General features: G+C 44.4%; 2 non-coding genes across 2 annotated transcripts; both read left to right on the forward strand.

The window, feature by feature from the left end:
* The first annotated feature begins 450 nt into the window (after positions 1-450).
* Positions 451-523, forward strand: trnai-aau (transfer RNA isoleucine (anticodon AAU)). Its single transcript has one exon. It is a non-coding gene; the product is annotated as a tRNA-Ile (tRNA).
* A 7625-nt stretch (positions 524-8148) lies between these two features.
* Positions 8149-8222, forward strand: trnan-guu (transfer RNA asparagine (anticodon GUU)). Its single transcript has one exon. It is a non-coding gene; the product is annotated as a tRNA-Asn (tRNA).
* The last annotated feature ends 863 nt before the right edge of the window (positions 8223-9085 follow it).

Here is a 9085-nt window from a genome sequence, read left to right on the forward strand (position 1 = left end):
TATCATAACTGTTCCCTGGTGGTCGAGGGATTAAGATCCGGCGCACTAACCTGATAACGATACTCGATCAATTTGTCAAATTAAAAATAATTGAGGTCTGTGAGACGATTAGTAATTGCTGTAATCACCATGAATAACCCCATTACTTTCTGTTACGGACCGAGCTGACAGATTCTCTTGTTTCTCCTGCCCGTTGCTGGACACGTGTTCCGGGTTTAATTTTGAGTTCGCTGATCGCGGGGAGATGGTGGGAGTCTCTGTGGCCCCACTGTGAGGATGTGGAAGTGAACACGGTGGCTGGGTGATCCGTGACCTTTCTGTAAAGGGCAGCGGAGGAGAAGGATTGAGAACTTTCAGTGTGGGACAGAAGTTGTTTCAGGTGAGCCAGCACAGAAGGAGCTCACTGGTCAGCTCCCCTCTGTTGTGTCTGTTGTGTCAGCTTTGCCAAAGGTTTCCGTAGTGTAGTGGTTATCACCTTTGCTTAATATGTGAAAGGTCCCTGGTTCAATCCCGGGCGGGAATATTATGTTTAAAGTTGCTATAGTGGAACAATCCGAAGCGAGTTTCGTCTCCTGGCAAATGCTGCCTGACCTGCTGAGATTTCCAGCAATTGCTGTTTTTATTTGCAATTCATTCTCCCGGCAAAAGTGCTCCCTTATTCCTTAATTGCTCTTTATTCAATAAATAGATAACTTTGAGTGAGAGAAAACAGATCCACCGGGGACCTTTTGCGTGTGAGGCCAACGTGATATCCGCTACACTGCAGCCCATCAAAGGGCGAGAAACCATTGAATATAAAGGATGAGCTCACAAATAACAGGGGCAGTGCAGTCTGGTCAACGTCAAACCCTCCTTTCTTATTCAGCAGAGGCATGAACGGGAGTCAGACGCCACAAAGTTTAATTAAAGACACAAATTCAAATAACACTTCCAAATCTTTTCACTGTATAATTCTTGCACTTTATTTGAAATCCTACGATGTTGAATCTGAAAATGAGCACCGTGGGATTTTATCTTCACTACTGATTCTATTTTCTGTGCATGGTTGGATTAACCGGTGCTGTTAAATTTGACAAAAGTTGCCCCAGATTCCCGTTGTCATAAGCAATGAAGATTTTGAAACAATCCCCGACAAAAATTGTGTAAAATGGGATCTGGTTTAACAGTTAACATGCAAAACACAGAAGAAATGATTGAAGTATCGACTGTCCCTCAGTCAGCATTTCTTTTTAATTGTGCAAAAGATGACATTGGGTTAAGTAATGATGCTTTCCCGTGAAATAAAAACAAAAGTTCAACAAAAAAACGGACGGTGACTGGCAAGTGAGCGCTGCTTCTGACTCCGAGTGGGAATGGGCGGGGATTTTAAAGCCCTTATTTTGAGGAACGTTCATATAGATAAACATCTCATAATCGTTGTGTAGAGCAAGTGGTGCAACGGTAACACTTCTCACTCGAAATGAGAACACTGCTATCGAAATCATGTCAGGGTTCCTGACCATTGGGATAATTCCGGAATCAATATTTTCTTTACTGTGTCTTAATAACCAGACCCTTGCTCCAAGGTCTGTCTCACTGTTTCCCGGTGTCAGGCAGAGATACGCCTGCTGCCCTCATTTATTTTATGTGACAGGACACAAAAGTTCAAAATCAACCTGCAGGGGGCCAGACACAGCAGCAGCGAGTCAGGATGGCTGAGCGGTCAAAGGTGCTGTGTTTGGATTGCAATTGCATGTGGAGGAGTGGGTTCAAATCCAATGTCTGACACTTTCTGCTTTTAATCATTAAGCGAAACTCATTGTTTGACAACTCGACCAACTCTTCAAACGTGGCATTCTGCAGTTCACCTGCTCGCTTAACATTTCCGTCTGACCTGGTGCTGAAAGTGGAGATGTTTCCGCAGTGTAGCGGTTAACACGTTCGCCTCACACGCGAAAGCTCACCGGGCGGGAATATTTTCTGGAGCTTTCTCCTCATGCATGCTCAGGGGCGAGTTTGTTCTCCTGTGAAAAGTCATGAGATGATAAACATGTCAGGATTCGGATCCCGAGTCGGCCATTCGGCCCCTCGAGCCTGGTCCACCATTCAAGAAGATCCTGGCAGTTCGTCGACAGCAAGTTTAAACATCTGGGGCGGAGCCAACAGGCGCCTGGCTGCAATCAGCGACAAAAACCAGCATTTGGCAGAAGCCCCACTCGATCAATTGGGAGAGCATGAAACTATTAAGCTTAGGGTCGCTGGTTCGAGCCCCACGTTGGGGCTTTTTGTTAAATGTTATCCTACATTCACCGGAAAACATCATTAATTAACCGATGATCTTCATTTGCATAATTAAAGAAATGCTAATTGAATGAGAGTCAATAATTTAATAATTTTGGACAAACAAGTGAAAGACACCTGGTGCTGGTGGGCAATTTTGTTGCCTTTGTCATTGATGCTTGATCTACAAGTCTCGTTATCAAATCGTGTGCTCAACCGTCAGTTACCTGTTACAAATCAGCGGAGGAGAAACTAGCTTGTTGTCTAATGCTGCCTTTGCCTGCACAATGTGTGCTGAGATTATCTGTGCAATATGCATTCAGCAGGATGAATAAAAGCAACGCTTTTTGAAATGCAGGCAATGCATGTTTTGCACTCAATAAAAAGTTGCATTTTCTTTTCATGCCAAGTATTTTGCATAAGTGCATTGCAATGCCAATGCACTTTTTACCTGGCAAGACTGAAGTACAAGCTGTGATGAACAGTGTGAAACAGAAACAGCTACTTGAGAACCCATAGCCTCGACGGTATCTGTGTGAATTGCTCTGCATCGATAATTAGCAGAGCGTAAAGTGGGGAAACTGACGGTGTGGATGAGAAAATGCTGAGCCAAAGTGTAATGTTGGAGATGATATTGTTTTTGAGAAATGTTTCATAGAATTTGGCATCGTTGGTTTCATGGTGTAATGGTGAGCACTCTGGACATGAATCCAGCGATCTGAGATTAAATCTCGGTGGAAACTGAATGCTTGCTGTTGCAGATGCTAAAAATTTGGGACAAACAACTGAGAGACACCTGGTGCTGGTGGGCAGTTTTGTTGCCTTTGTCATTGATGCTTGATCTGCAAGTCTCGTTGTCAAATCCTGTGCTCTGTGTTAGCACAGTCCCGCATTGCTGAACTCTTTGCTTCAGCATGCAGTCTGAAGTTTGGATTAAATAACAGGAAGATTGAAGTTTGGATGGTAAAGAGACTGTTAGACAATGTGGTGCCTTGCAGCCAGTGAGATGAGTAACTGGTCATTGTCTGGATGTTAAATATTTGAGTACCTTGTTACGGTGGGAATAATGGAAACTCAGGACGAAACGATTTTATGATGTCTGTATGTTCAGTATTTGAGTGTAACCTTGTTACTATTTAATGACATCTGCAGGTTAAACAAGCAATATTAAGTCTGTCTGTTAAAAGATTCAGAAAGCAGTTCGTCAGGATTGTCTAAATGGAACGAATAAGTGTTCAAAGGCTTTTTCAGTATAAAGTTGACATTTATGGACTGCAGAGACATAGACAGCAGAGACACTGGACATTCGGAAGGTGTGTGTCTCAAGCAGCCACGGAAATCGAAGCAAGCTGCCTTTGTGAAGTGCTCTCAGTAACTTTCACACTTGGTTTGTTTAGTATGAACGTTTAAATAAAAGACCCGATCCTGCCTTTACTACAACGGAGTGTGCGGGTAATTCGACATTAAAAGCAACAAAGCGAAAAGAGCAAGACAGCCGTTTACAACATTTTGGTGACCCCGACGTGATTTTCAAAAGTTCGTTGGCTTATTCGAAGTCCCCGACATGAAGCAGAAAGTTGGCTGAGTTGTTGGAAGAAGTGTTTCCCACACATCAGTTCGAGGGGTGAGCATTCTCTTAGTTGTCGTGATTAAAGGGATCTTCAGATAGTAATGGGAGGCTCAGGGGATATTTCAGTTGAGCTCCAGCCATTTCTTAATGAGTGGATTGAGTCGAAAGGGGGAACTTATGGGCTAAGACAGGAAACAATGACAGGAGGATGGAGAGAGACACGGCAGTCCTTAGTGAAGAGTGTCCAGTTAAAAATGATTAAAGTGTTTGGGTTAAAAAGTGATAAAAAGAGAACAGCGTTCGTGTTGCATTGTCTCATGCTGGGAATTCAAACGTTAGGAGAAGAGGCTGAGGCTCGAGATAGGGAAGTCTCAGAACTCAGAGAGCAGCTAACAGCAGTGAGTAAAGAAATAGAGAATTGGTGATTTCAGGCACTCGGGGCAGCCAGGACTGTTCTGACGCTGAATCAGCATCTTGCTGATGAACAGAAGCGTAAACAAGATCTCGAGAAAGGAATATCTAAGCTGCAGCAGATGGTGGTATTAGGTTGACCACGGAGACAGCAATTGATAAAGCTGGGTGGTATTCGGAGGATTCCCCGGGTCTGAGAGTTGAAAAGGGGATTAAGGGACAGGGAGAATGCCCATGGTTCCCATCCACAGCTCCTTTGTCTTCTCTGACTTCGGAGCCTCGAACCCGTGTGGTTCGTGTGGCAACGTTAGGATCGGAGGCGGAGCACTTAAATGCCTCTTCGGTTACTCAGGCGCTTAACACCCCACAACATTACACACGACCTTCCGGTAATGTGGAGAGTGGGGGAAGCACGCTCGAGCGGACAAGGCCAGAGCAGGATCATGATTCCTCTACTCCCTGTGGAGCTCGTGAAGGGAACACGACCTTAACTGGTTTTGGGGATACCTGGTATGAGCGAGGAGGGGGTCAAGTTACAGGACATGAGAGCTATCCTTCGTGAAGTGGGACCTGCACCTCTTCAGGATCTTAATAAGTTTGCCCAGTGGTGGTGTAATATTCTGGGATGGTGGCAGTCTGGGACATATCAGAGAAACCGAGGGTTCACATGGTTCTGTGAGCTTTAGGGAATCACTGGGGAACGGGAGTAGGTTTTGAAACAACTTCCAGGTCTCATGCTTGGTAGAATAATAGGTGAAATCTTTGTTACTCACTCGGGACACAGTTAATAAAGCGGCTTGCATTATTACCAGGGGAAGGACCCAGGGAGGCTGGGTAATGTATATTCTAGTTGTGTAAAAGTTTGGGAAGTAATTGGATTGATATCAGTCATTATGGGGATGGTACACATAGAGAGATCATTTTGACTCTCCTACCCCCGTCAGTAGTTCTGGAAGTAGATGCCTGGGGTGGGGACGAACGTTTTGATAAATGGTTGGCAAGGGTAGAAAGCTTGTATCAGGGAGCTGCAGGAATTTCAGTCATGGAAGTGAGACAGGGGTTACAGCGATGGAAGGCAGAAGGGCCTGAGTGGATGAATCCCGCGAGGAGCCACATAAAAGGAGCAGGACAAGGTGGTGGTCGTCAGTTGCTAGAGGACAGGGATAGACTGGCTAATGAATTAGAAAAGTTAAAAGAAAAGTTGAAGAATCAGGAAAGAGAAGCTGGAGTCACAGACAGGAATGATACCTCGGTTCAGTTGCTGAGGTTGGGCGTAGATTCCGCAGGTGAGGGAGGATCCCTATAGGGATGCCGCGCCTCAACCACACATGTCGTTCCTTTAGGACCCTTACTTCAGGATAGGGGTGGCCATACCCTTATCGAGGCTTGTGTGGAAGGGCAGCGGGAAATGGACACAGGTCTGCCGGACAAATGAAGTTGCTCCTGGAGGAAGGGGATTCCCCTCTTCAGAGACAGTTCCCCAACACCCCAGATACACGAGGAGCAGTTACTGAACAGTCAGAGATGAAAGCAGTGGGAGAAGCTTGTTCAGAAACATTTAAAGTTTCTGCAGGAATGGGCTGTCTCAGAACTGATGAGATGTTCAGTGAAAAGCTCAAATGTGGGAGTTACAAACATGATCTTAAAGGATGCGAAATAGAAGTTGGATCGTTGCAAATGTCGAGAGAGTGAATTACAGCAGTTCCGAAGGGTGAACTGAGAGAAGGACTGGGTCTCTCGACTGACTATTCAGCATTTCCGTCATCCTTTCCTCGATGTTGTTACATTTCTCCCACAAAGCAGAGGAAATTGTTAAAAACCTGTGCAGAGGGTAACAGACTTAGTCGAAGACACCGATTGTGAGTTTACATTTCTGAATGTAAACAGCATGGAATTCAGTTGGAAACATCAAAAATTGAAAATTGACTTTTAAGTAAAAATGGATATGGTGGTCACAGACCAACGGACTTTAAAATGGCATCCTGAGAATCTGAATCTACAAGAACCCTACTTTGACCCGAAGCGCGCTGCTATTTGGAAGAAGGAAATACGGAAATGGAATACAACATTTCAACAGCTACAGAGTTTGAATCAAGAAATCGTTGTGGACATTATCCATCACACTGCGGAAATCGAGAACGTGCACACAACTTTGGACCAGATTGAACATGTAAGCTGGTGGGAGTCATTGTTGGGATGGAGCCCGACGGCAACAGGCGTGATGAACACAATGATACACCCTGTCCTTATGCTGGTGCTGGTTCAGCTGGTCGTGCTGGTCATTTTGATTTACTGCGGATGTCGTGTTGGAAAACAAGGACAACAACTGGACAATGCTGTTGAACGAGCTCGAGCCACCATGCAAATGTATGTTACCCAGATAAGACCTGCACAGAGGCGAGGAGAAGAAGTGGGGGAATGTGGGAGCACAGTCCCGCATTGCTGAACTCTTTGCTTCAGCACGTGGTCTGAAGTTTGAATTAAAAAACAGGAAGATTGAAGTTTGGATGGAAAGAGACTGTTAGACAATGTGGTGCCTTCAGCCAGTGAGATGAGTAACTGGTCATTGTCTGTATGTTAAATATTTGATTGTACCTTTGTTACTATTGAATGACATCTGTAGGTTAAACAAGCAATATTAATCTGTATGTTAAACAATTCACAAAGCCGTTAGCTGTGATTGTCTAAATGTAAAGAAATAAGAGTATAAAGATGAGACTCACACACGCAGACACCAGAGACACTGGACATTCGGAAGGTGTGTGTCTCAAGCAGCCACGGAAATCGAAGCAAGCTGCCTTTGTGAAGTGTTCTCAGTATCTTTCATACTTGGTTTGTTTGGTATGAATGTTTAAATAAAAGACCCGATCCTGCCTTTACTACAACTGAATGTGTGCGGGTAATTCGAGGTTAAAAGCAACGAAGCAAAAAGAGCAAGACAGCCGTTTTCAACATTTTGTAACAGGTAACTGACGGTTGAGCACACGATTTGATAACTAGACTTGCAGATCAAGTATCAATGACAAAGGCAACAAAACTGCCCACCAGCACCAGGTGTCTTTCACTTGTTTGTCCCAAATTTTCAGCAGCTGGGACAACAAGGAATCAGGTTCCACCGAGATTTGAACTCAGATCTCAGAGTGCTCACCATTACACTTTGGAACCAACCATGGTAAAATATTTGAAACAATTCTCAAAAACAACAAAATCATCTCCAACAGTACACTTTGGCTCGGCCTTTTCTCATCCACACCATCAGTTTCCTCTCTTTGCTCTCTGCTAATTATCGAAGCAGAACAATTCACACAGATGTCATCGAGGCTATGGTTTTTCAAGTAGCTGTTTCTGTTTCACACTGTTCATCACAGCTTGTACTTCAGTCTTGCCAGGTAAAAAGTGCGTTGGCATTGCAATGTATTCATGTAAAATGCTTGGCATGGAAAGAAAATGCAAAGTTTTGTCGAGTTAGTGAGTCGGTGACGAGGTTTGGGTTTGATGTGCGTCGCTTTCAATCTTTGAAATTTCACCAAGCAAAGAAACGGTGAATTGAACTGTCCCTGTTAGCATTGTGTTCGCGTTTAATCACAGCAATATCCGCAGTCAGGAGCTGAAAAGGAATTAAAACCTAATACTGGCTTCGGGGCAATCAGAATACTTCGTCACAGACAAGGCACCGGAAGGCTGGAAGGTAGATCACACCGGTTGTGGGAGAGCTGGTTGGTGGTGACATGGAAGTGTCTGCAGTGTGCGGGATCAGACTGCTTCCACACATCCACAATGAATGTCCCACCCTTTACTTGGGAAAAGTACAACTGAGAGTGGACAAGTTCCATCCCGGTCAGAGAAATCTGAAGGTTTAACTGACTGACACCCTGGTTTGAGATGTCTTGCTGTGTGCAATTGCGTCAGTCTCTGTGGCGCAATGGGTTAGCGCGTTCGGTTGTTAACCGAAAGGTTGGTGGTTCGAGCCCACCCAGGGACGAAGCATTTAACTGTTTGTCATTCCAGGTTGTCATTGTGCGTTTTGGCTGCGCGAATACATTCCACAAACATTGCCAGCTGTGCTGTTATCCTGTGAGTTCCCACTCCAGTATTTTTATGAGCATTCAGTTTGAGTGTATACAGAACTGAACAGAGATATCAGAAAATTTAACAAGGTTATGGGACATTGTTTTTTGTTAATATTGAACCACTAATATGAATAAATCCATTTCTTCAAATATTTAATTGAACATGTTTTCAAAATATTTCCGCGCAATTTTGAACCAGGGACATTTCGCGTGTGATGTGAATCTAATAACCACTACATTACGGAAACACTTCAGCAATAACCAGAGCTTTAACCTACACAGCTGGCCTATACTTCAGGACCTGGTTTTACGAGAATAGAAAGACGGTGCTATATTTAGGAAGGCTGTGAGTGTGGCAGGAATTGATCGAGTGTTTCCCAGACTTTACAAATAGGAACACGAGGTGGCCATTTAGCAGCGAGTGGTTAGGATCTGGAATGCACGGCTTGAAAGCAGACTCAATCTTATCTTTCAAATGGGAGCTGGATCAGTGTCTGAAGGAAAAACAATTGCAGGGCTACAGGGAAAGGGCGGGGGAGTGGGACTCGCTGAGAGTCGGCACGGGCTCGACGGGCCGAATGGCCTTCCGTGCTGTAACCATTCCATGATTCTATAAGTTAGTGGCACATTTCATAGTGTGGGTGGAAGCAGAACATTGCAAAGGGACATGGATTGAGTAGGCAAAACTAGAGGCATCTGATTCAGGAGATTCGGAAGTTTAATGACTTTGAAAGGAACATTTTTGTTTTGTGCAGTTACGGTCAGAGAAATGATT

Source organism: Pristiophorus japonicus, unplaced genomic scaffold (genome assembly GCF_044704955.1).
Source record: "Pristiophorus japonicus isolate sPriJap1 unplaced genomic scaffold, sPriJap1.hap1 HAP1_SCAFFOLD_233, whole genome shotgun sequence".
Lineage (NCBI taxonomy): Eukaryota > Metazoa > Chordata > Chondrichthyes > Pristiophoridae > Pristiophorus > Pristiophorus japonicus.